Raw genomic sequence first — 9,664 nt, forward strand, 5'->3', positions numbered from 1 at the left:
GGCCCCATCTGTCGGCCCCTTCTTCCTCCTCCCTCTACCGGCCGCACAACGACCGCCCGAAATCTCCGGCGAGCCCTCGCGCCGGGCCTGCACGCTGAGGTTGCCCCATCGCCCCACAAATAGGATCCCCAACTCCCTGCATCTCATCCCCTACCCCGTAGCCGCCCCAAAACCCTAGCGCTGCTGCCCTTCTCCTCCGCCGCGCTGCATCCTCGGCCTTGCCGTGGGCACGCCGCTCCACCGCGCCACGGGCCGCAAGAGCTTGCGCATTAGCATCGCCCCACCACCCAGAAGCTCCAGCGCCCTTCACCCGCAATCTCGGCCCGCTCCTCGGTCCGAATTTCCTCCCGAAGGCCGCCACCGGTGAGCACGGCTGCCGCCGCAATTCCTTGATGCCGGTGAACCGCGGGCTCCCTTAACCCCCCTGATTACCTCCACAGGAGTCCCCGGAGCCGATTTACGCAAGCCAAGGACCCCGGCCACCTCGGCATCACCTCCCTCCACGAGAGCCCGACCCCTCCGCCGCCGGTCGTCGTCGTCGTCCTCCTTCCGCCGCAGCTCCGGTCTCCGCAAGCCCCTGGTGAGCATCGCATCAAACCCCCGAAGCTTATGCGCTAGATGTCCAAGCCCAGGATCCTTCCTAGCCCTCAGAACGCATGCACCGTCGTTGCGCCGCCACGCCGAGCCACCCCCGCCATCGTGCTCGTCGCTAGAACCCCTCCCGTGCCTCGCTTTAGCCTTAGGTAGCTCGCGCTTGTCACGCGGATCACGCCCGACCCAAGCCGGGTCGATTTGGCCCCCGGAGCGGCGGGAACGCCGAGCTCCGGCGAGCCCGAGCCGCGCACCGCCGTGGGAGTCAAATTCCGACGACCGTTCCGCCGTCCCCGCGAGCCAGCCAGATCGGACCGGTCTGTTCCAGATCGGACCGTCCGGACTTTCCGCCGTGCAGATCGGACCGTCCGAACTAGATTGGGTCCGAACCGTCCGATCTAGACACGACGGCCCAGATTAGAAGATACCCCTCAGCTGTGATAGTTTTGTTAAAGAGCCCCTGCGCTTTTTAGGAATCAACCCGCAGTCCACCCGTAGTTTAAAATAATTACGGTTAGGTCCTGTTTTATGCTTTTAGGCCCCTAAGCTTCTTGGAATTAGTGCCCGCAGTCCATGCCTTGGGTTTTCGAGTGCTAGCCCCTGTGTCTACCCATTATTTGCGTCTAGACCCTCGGTTTTTGCGCAGAACCCCTTGGAACCTCCAGTTTTCTTACAAATAGGTCCCTGTATCTTGTTTCAAGCGTGGTTCTTGCGTCTTAGCTCCGTTTTAGGTGTTCTTTACGTCCACGCGATCGTTGAAACGCGTAGAATAGTTCTAGGCTAGTTTGGTATGCTGTTCTATTGTATTGGTGTACTATTTTCCTTATAGTTTACTATTGGTTGTGCATGTGTATATGTGTGAACCATGCTTGATTATCGTGAGTAGACGTCGAGCCTTCGGAGCAGTACCAGGAGCAGCCATCTTCCGAGCAGTTCGAGCAGCAGCCGGGAGAGTACGAGGAAGGCAAGTATAACATGAACCTCCTATCACTTTTAAATACAATTTCATACTGCATTTTAATACTGTATGCCTATAAGGACTTTCCTAGCCACTTTATATCCTATGTATATAACCTTTGGGTTGCATTTTGGTTAGTTGTGCTAGGTTGCTGCGCTATAACACACTTGGTCCTTTTTAATTAAATTTGATTAATGGTCTTATGCAACTTAATCCTGAGAGTGACCCTCTGTGCTGTGTGCTTGAGTGGCTCACGTCTCCGTAAAAGATGTTTTTATTAGAAACATGGTTTAGGGGGCCAGCACGGTGCTTAGTGCTTGGTTGGCCACTCTCCATAAGGACCGGTTCATAGAGCGACAACCTGGGACAACCGCGCAACCACAAGACTGGAATGGGACGGTCTTGACTTATTAATTAGATCATTTTGGTTCGGGAGTAACTTACCTGCGTGGGCAAGAGGGGTGGTAGGCTTCAATGGTCCCTGCTCCTCCGGCTTGGTCTGTGCTGTGTGTCTTGTACCCCCGGAGGTGGGCCCCATCGTCGCTGATCCAGAATCCTTAGCGGTTACACCTTACCAATGTGATCCTTTGTAGCGGTCTCGTAGTGCGCTTGCTAGCCATCTCACCTAAGGAAGTGTGATGAACAACTAGCGTAGCTCACGACTTGTGGGTAAAGTTGTGCAACCTCTCGAGAGTGTAAAACTGATATATCAGCTGTGCTCACAGTCATGAGCGGCCCAGATCCTCCTTTTGATTAGTGGGGTTATCAACCTTTGATTAGGGAGAGTCCCCGGGTGGTTTTGGTTTGGATGGTTCTCAGTAGTCCTTAATTAATAGTGATTAAATTCTTATGCAATTGGGTTATGGTAATTCATCCACTTGTAGCAATTAGCTTTAATAAAATTTACCAAGACTAAAAGCTAATGCAGTTGAGTCAGCTAGCCTAGAGCCTCATAGTTTGTGTTATACTTCTTGAGTACTAGTTTGTACTCACACTTGCCTCTCTACTTTTCTGTTCTATTTCGGATATCTTCGAATGCTGCTCAGTGCCCGGCAACGTGGAGGACTACGTCAGCGGCTTCGACGACTTCTAGGCGTTTGTCTCCCAGTCGACGTCCCTGTGGTGCCCAGCTCTTCATGTATTCATTTTACGCTTCTACATTTCTTGAACTGATTCTTGATTCAGTTGTAATAAAGATATTCATTTTATAATTTATACGCTTTTATTCGTGACATGTGTTGTGATATCTTGATAATCTGTTGTATATATGCGTAACTTGATCCTGGCGCATATATGATTGCTCGATTTATGTTCTTATAAATCGGGTGTGACAGATTGGTATCAGAGCCGTGTTGACTGTAGGACGAAGCCTAGATAGAAATGGTCGACTTTTGGGAATTTCTTCCGCTTGCTCTGCTTCCGCAAAACCCAAACATTCATTTCTACTTCTATTCCTTGAGTCTTAAGTCATTGATATGCTATCTCTCTTCGGTCCTTTCTGAGAAATAGCTTGAGTTTTCCGTAGACGTTGGCCTGAGTCACCTAATATTGTAATCTATAAGCTTAGGTTGTCCCGATAAAAAAAAATATACGCTAGGACAAGTGTGTTAGTCGAGTGGTGTGATAAACTCGACTAAGCTGTGAACATTGAATGGTTGTTATTGTGCAGATGTATGATTTGGATCTTTGGTTGATTGCATAGTTTAGTAGTTAAATTTGTTTATGCAAATCGACCCTAACCCAACTTGAACTAAATAATAAAATTGAGTTAGATCGTTGGGGGTAAAACCTATATTCCTTCTCTCTGTTATATCCTACCGAAGTTTCATTTCCGCAGCGGCACCATATCTTATTCTCATAAATTTCGTTTGTTGCAATCAGATGGTGAACACCAAGCGCACCGGTTCCGGTTCTGACCAGCAGGAGCAGAACAACCAGGGTACTGGTCAGCCGTTGCCGATGCCGCCACCACTGACCCCGGAGCAGTTCTTCCAGCTCCAGATGCAGATGATGGCGACCCTGAACAATACCGTTCAGGCCCTGCAGCATATCCATGCCCAGCCGCCGCCTCCTCCGCCACCTCAGCCTCGTGATCGGCGTGCGGATTTCCTGAGAGGTCACCCTCCAACCTTCTCTCACACCACGGACCCACTCCAGGCGGACGACTGGCTCCGTTCGGTGGAGCGCCAGTTGGTTGTTGCGCAGTGCGACGACCGTAAGCGAGTCCTTTACGTAGCAGGGCAGCTGCGAGGCTCCGCTCTCGACTGGTGGGAGTCCTACCCGGCTCAGGACCGCGACTCTCTCACCTGGGTCCAGTTCCGTGAGCGCTTCAGGAACCATCACATTCCTGAGGGGATTATGAAGATGAAGCAGAAGGAGTTCCGCGCCCTTAAGCAGGTAAAAAAAATTGAAGGGAATTCTCTGCAATTTCTTTTGAGCTTGATCTATCCTTGATCTCCTTCGTAAACCTGACAAATTGAGCGATTTCTACCCTTGTTATCTGTGTTCGTTATTTCAGGGATCTATGACAGTGATGGAGTACCGTGACCGTTTCCTTCAGCTTGCCTGCTATGCCCCTGCTGACGTCGCTCGTGATAGTGACAAGCAGGAGTACTTCAAGGAGGGACTGGATGATCACATCCAGTATGCGCTGCTGAACCACCGCTTCGACAACTTCAACCAGCTGGTTGATGCTTCCCTCAACACCGAGCGTAAGCGCCGGGAGATTGAGGATAAGAAAAGGAAGATGGCTCCATCCTCTTCGGGCAGCAACACTCGTCCCCGCTATCAGCATCCACCATAGTAGCAGCAGAGGCCGCCCCAGCAGTACCAGCAGCGGCAGCAGTACCCGCCTTGTCCTCAGCAGCAGCAGCAGGCAGGATAGGGTCAGAGGCTTCCAGCGCCTCCGGCTCCACCAGCTCCGAGGCAAGGAGTGCCTACTCCTCCTGCTGGGCAACAGGCTGCTGCATTTCCGCGAGTGTGCTTCCACTGCAGCGAGCCGGGGCACTACGTCAACGTCTATCCTCGGAAGGCGCAGGCAGGACAGCAGGGGCGTGCAGCACCGCCCAAGGCCCCAGCTCAGGGCAGGGTGAACCACGTGACGGCCGAGTCAGCGGCCAATGCTCCTAACGTGGTTATTGGTACGTTCATGGTTAACACCCATCCTGCTACAGTGCTTTTTGATACTGGTGCTACGCATTCTTTCATCACCCAGTCTTTTGTTGAGCATCATGGCATTCCTACTAGCACATTAAAGAGGTGCATGTTAGTATCTTCACCGGGAGGGCAGTTGAGGTCTCATATCTTCTGTCCCAGAGTCAGTGTGGCCATAAGGGGGGTAGAGGTCACTGTTGGTGCCACAGAGCCTTCTGGATTTCTTCATCAGATGGAGGCTAGACCCACGGATGGTATTCGCGTGGTGTCTGAATTCCCGGATGTCTATCCGGATGATTTGCCAGGTATGCCGCCTGATCGCGACATTGAGTTTTCTATTGATCTCTTGCCTGGCACAGCTCCTATTGCTAAGCGGCCCTATCGTATGGCACCTGTTGAGCATGAGGAAGTTAAGAAGACCATCGACGAGTTGCTGGCCAAGGGCTATATCCGTCGCAGTTTCTCTCCTTGGGCTTTTCCTGTATTGCTCGTAGAGAAGAAGGATGGAGCGAAGAGAATATGCGTCGATTATCGGGATCTGAATGCAGTCACCATCAAGAACAAGCATCCATTGCCCCGTATTGAGGATCTTTTCGATCAGCTTCAGGGTGCTTGTGTATTCTCGAAGATTGATCTGCGTTCGGGTTATCATCAGCTGAAGATTCATCCTGAGGATATTCCAAAGACGGCATTCACTTGCAAGTATGGGCTTTACGAGTATACGGTCATGTCCTTTGGCTTGACCAATGCTCCGGCTTTCTTCATGCATCTGATGAACAAGGTTTTCATGGATTATCTAGACACCTTCGTGGTGATATTCATTGATGATATCCTGATATATTCCAAGTCAGAAGCAGAGCACGAGAAGCATCTGAGGCTTGTGTTGCAGAGGCTCAGAGAGCACAAGCTGTATGCCAAGCTCAGCAAGTGCGAATTCTGGATTGACGAGGTTCCCTTCCTCGGTCATGTTATCTCCAAGGGAGGTATTGCGGTGGACCCCGGGAAGGTGAAGGATGTGCTTGACTGGGTTGTACCGCAGACAGTGAAGGAAGTCCGCTCTTTTCTGGGCTTAGCAGGTTATTATCGGAGGTTCATTGAGAATTTCTCCAAGATTGTGAAGCCTTTGACTTCCTTGCTAGAGAAGGGTTTGGACTTCTCTTGGACTGAGGAGCGTCAGAAGGCCTTCGAGGAGCTGAAGATGAGGTTGACCACGGCGCCAGTCCTTACTCTGCCAGACCAGAGCAAGAGGTTCACAATGTATTGTGATGCTTCGAGGGATGGTCTTGGTTGCGTCCTGATGCAGGAAGGCAGAGTGATAGCTTATGCCTCGCGGCAGTTGCGTCGGCACGAGCTGAATTATCCCACTTATGATCTGGAGTTAGCCGCAGTTGTGCATGCTCTGAAAATATGGAGGCATTACTTGTTTGGGCAGAGGTGTGATATTTACACCGATCACAAGAGCCTCAAGTATATTTTCACTCAGAGTGAGCTGAACATGTGGCAGAGAAGATGGCTAGAGTTGGTCAAGGATTATGACCTGGAGATTCACTATCATCCGGGCAAGGCCAATGTTGTAGCAGATGCTCTGAGTAGGAAGAGCTACGTTAACATGGCCGTGGCTTTTCAGATGCCTCAAGAGTTATGCGAGGAGTTTGAGCAATTGAGCCTGGGTTTCTTGCATCACGCCTCGGGTACATCATTCGAGGTAGAACCCACTCTAGAGGCGGAGATTAGGCAGCATCAGAAGGAAGATAAGAAGCTGCAGGAGATTCGTGAGTTGCTCAAGATTGGCAAGGCTCCTCATTTCAGAGAGGATGATCAGGGTACCTTGTGGTACAAGGATCGTATATGTGTGCCAGATGTAGCAGATCTCAGGAAGCTGATCCTGAGTGAGGCTCATGATACGGCATATTCCATTCACCCAGGCAGCACGAAGATGTATTATGATCTCAAGGAACGATTCTGGTGGTATGGAATGAAGCGTTCCGTTACGGAGTACGTGGCTATCTGTGACACTTGTCAGCGTGTCAAGGCAGAGCATCAGAGGCCAGCAGGGTTATTGTAGCCATTGAGGATTCCAGAGTCTAAATGGGAGGAGATCACCATGGACTTCATTGTTGGCTTGCCTCGTACTCAGAAAGGGTACAACTCCATATGGGTAGTAGTGGATCGGTTGACGAAGGTTGCTCACTTCATTCCGGTGAACACTACTTACTCTGGTGCTAGACTCGCAGAGTTGTACATCTCCAGGATTATCTGTCTGCATGGTGTTCCAAAGAAGATCATATCTGATCGAGGGTCTCAGTTCACTTCGCGATTCTGGGAGCAGTTGCATGATTCGCTGGATACGAAACTGCGCTTCAGTACCGCTTATCATCCTCAGACAGATGGGCAGACAGAGAGAACCAACCAAGTGTTGGAGGATATGCTTCGAGCCTGTGATATTCAGTATGGTACCAGCTGGGATAAATGCCTGCCGTATGCAGAGTTCTCGTATAACAACAGTTATCAGATCAGTCTGAGGAAATCCCCTTTCGAGGCCCTGTATGGTCGGAAGTGCAGGACTCCGTTGTATTGGGATCAGATTGGCGAGAGGCAGGTGTTTGGTCCGGATATTGTTGAGGAGGCCGAACAGTTGGTACAGCAGGTGCGAGAGAACCTGAGGGTCGCTCAGACTCGTCAGAAGAGCTACGCGGATGTTCGTCGTCGAGATCTGACCTTTGCAGTAGGTGATCATGTGTACCTGAAGGTCTCGCCGATGAGAGGAACCCGCAGGTTTAATTTGAGAGGGAAGCTAGCCCCTCGATACATTGGTCCGTTCAGGGTGTTGGAACGGAGAGGTGAGGTGGCATATCGTTTGGAGTTGCCTCTCAATCTCTCAGGAGTGCACGATGTGTTCCACGTATCTCAGCTGAAGAAGTGCTTGAGGGTGCCAGAAGAGCAAGCACCGATAGAAGGGTTAGATGTGTAGGAGGATCTGACTTACGTCGAGCATCCGGTAAAGATTCTCGAGATATCTGAGAAAGTTACCAGGAATAAGAAAATCAAGATGTGCCGTGTTCAGTGGAGTCATCACACGGAGGATGAGGCTACTTGGGAGCGAGAAGATGAGCTGAGGAAGACATACCCCGATCTCTTTGCTAGCTAGCCTATTCGAATCTCGGGACGAGATTCCTGTAAGGGGGGTAGGTTTGTAACACCCTAAGGTAATTTCTTAAATTTTAATGAATTTATTTGGGCTTAAATAAATTTTCCAGGGTTTTCCCTAATTTATCTCGCATTTAAAGTAATTTTATAACGAAAGTAATTAAAATTCATTATAGGATCAACTTGCTTGTGCATTCATGCTGGAGCATTGTTTTATTTGTGTTGAGTTGTAGTGTTTGAATTCAAATTTATTTGAATCCAACTAGATTTGTTTGAATGGTTAGAGTATAAAAAAAAGAAAAGGAAGGAAACAGGAACGTAGGTCAGTCATTCCTTCTATTCTCAGCCATTCCTTCTATTCTCAGTCATTCCTTCTATTCTCAGTTATTCTTTCTATTCTCAGTCATTCCTTCAATTCTCGGTCATTCCCTCAGCCGGCCCCATCTGTCGGCCCCTTCTTCCTCCTCCCTCTACCGGCCGCACAACGACCGCCCGAAATCTCCGGCGAGCCCTCATGCCGGGCCCGCACGCCGAGGTTGCCCCATCGCCCCACAAATAGGATCCCCAACTCCCTGCATCTCATCCCCTACCCCGTAGCCGCCCCAAAACCCTAACGCTGCTGCCCTTCTCCTCCGCCGCGCTGCATCCTCGGCCTTGCCGTGGGCACGCCGCTCCACCGCGCCACGGGCCGCAAGAGCTTGCGCATTAGCATCGCCCCACCACCCAGAAGCTCCAGCGCCCTTCACCCGCAATCTCGGCCCGCTCCTCGGTCCGAATTTCCTCCCGAAGGTCGCCACCGGTGAGCACGGCCGCCGCCGCAATTCCTTGACGCCGGTGAACCGCGGGCTCCCTTAACCCCCCTGATTACCTCAACAGGAGTCCCCGGAGCCGATTTACGCAAGCCAAGGACCCCGGCCACCTCGGCATCACCTTCCTCCACGAGAGCCCGACCCCTCCGCCGCCGGTCATCATCGTCGTCCTCCTTCCGCCGCAGCTCCGGTCTCCGCAAGCCCCTGGTGAGCATCGCATCAAACCCCCGAAGCTTATGCGCTAGATGTCCAAGCCCAGGATCCTTCCTAGCCCTCGGAACGCGCGCGCCGTCGTTGCGTCGCTGCGCCGAGCCGCCCCCGCCGTCGTGCTCGTCGCTAGAACCTCTCCCGTGCCTCACTTTAGCCTTAGGTAGCTCGCGCTTGTCACGCGGATCACGCCCGACCCAAGCCGGGTCGATTTGGCCCCCGGAGCAGCGGGAACGCCGAGCTCCGGCGAGCCCGAGCCGCGCGCCGCCGCGGGAGTCAAATTCCGACGACCGTTCCGCCGTCCCCGCGAGCCAGCCAGATCGGACCGGTCTGTTCCAGATCGGACCGTCTGGACTTTCCGCCGTGCAGATCGGACCGTCCGAACTAGATTGGGTCCGAACCGTCCGATCTAGACACGACGGCCCAGATTAGAAGATACCCCTCAGCTGTGATAGTTTTGTTAAAGAGCCCCTGCGCTTTTTAGGAATCAACCCGCAGTCCACCCGTAGTTTAAAATAATTACGGTTAGGTCCTATTTTATGCTTTTAGGCCCCTGAGCTTCTTGGAATTAGTGCCCGCAGTCCATGCCATGGGTTTTCGAGTGCTAGCCCCTGTGTCTACCCATTATTTGCATCGGTTTTTACGCAGAACCCCTTGGAACCTCCAGTTTTCTTACAAATAGGTCCCTGTATCTTGTTTCAAGCGTGGTTCTTGCGTCTTAGCTCCGTTTTAGGTGTTCTTTACGTCCACGCGATCGTTGAAACGCGTAGAATAGTTCTAGGCTAGTTTGGTATGCTGT

The sequence above is a fragment of the Panicum hallii genome, chromosome 1 (assembly GCF_002211085.1).
Source record: "Panicum hallii strain FIL2 chromosome 1, PHallii_v3.1, whole genome shotgun sequence".
Taxonomy (NCBI): domain Eukaryota; kingdom Viridiplantae; phylum Streptophyta; class Magnoliopsida; order Poales; family Poaceae; genus Panicum; species Panicum hallii.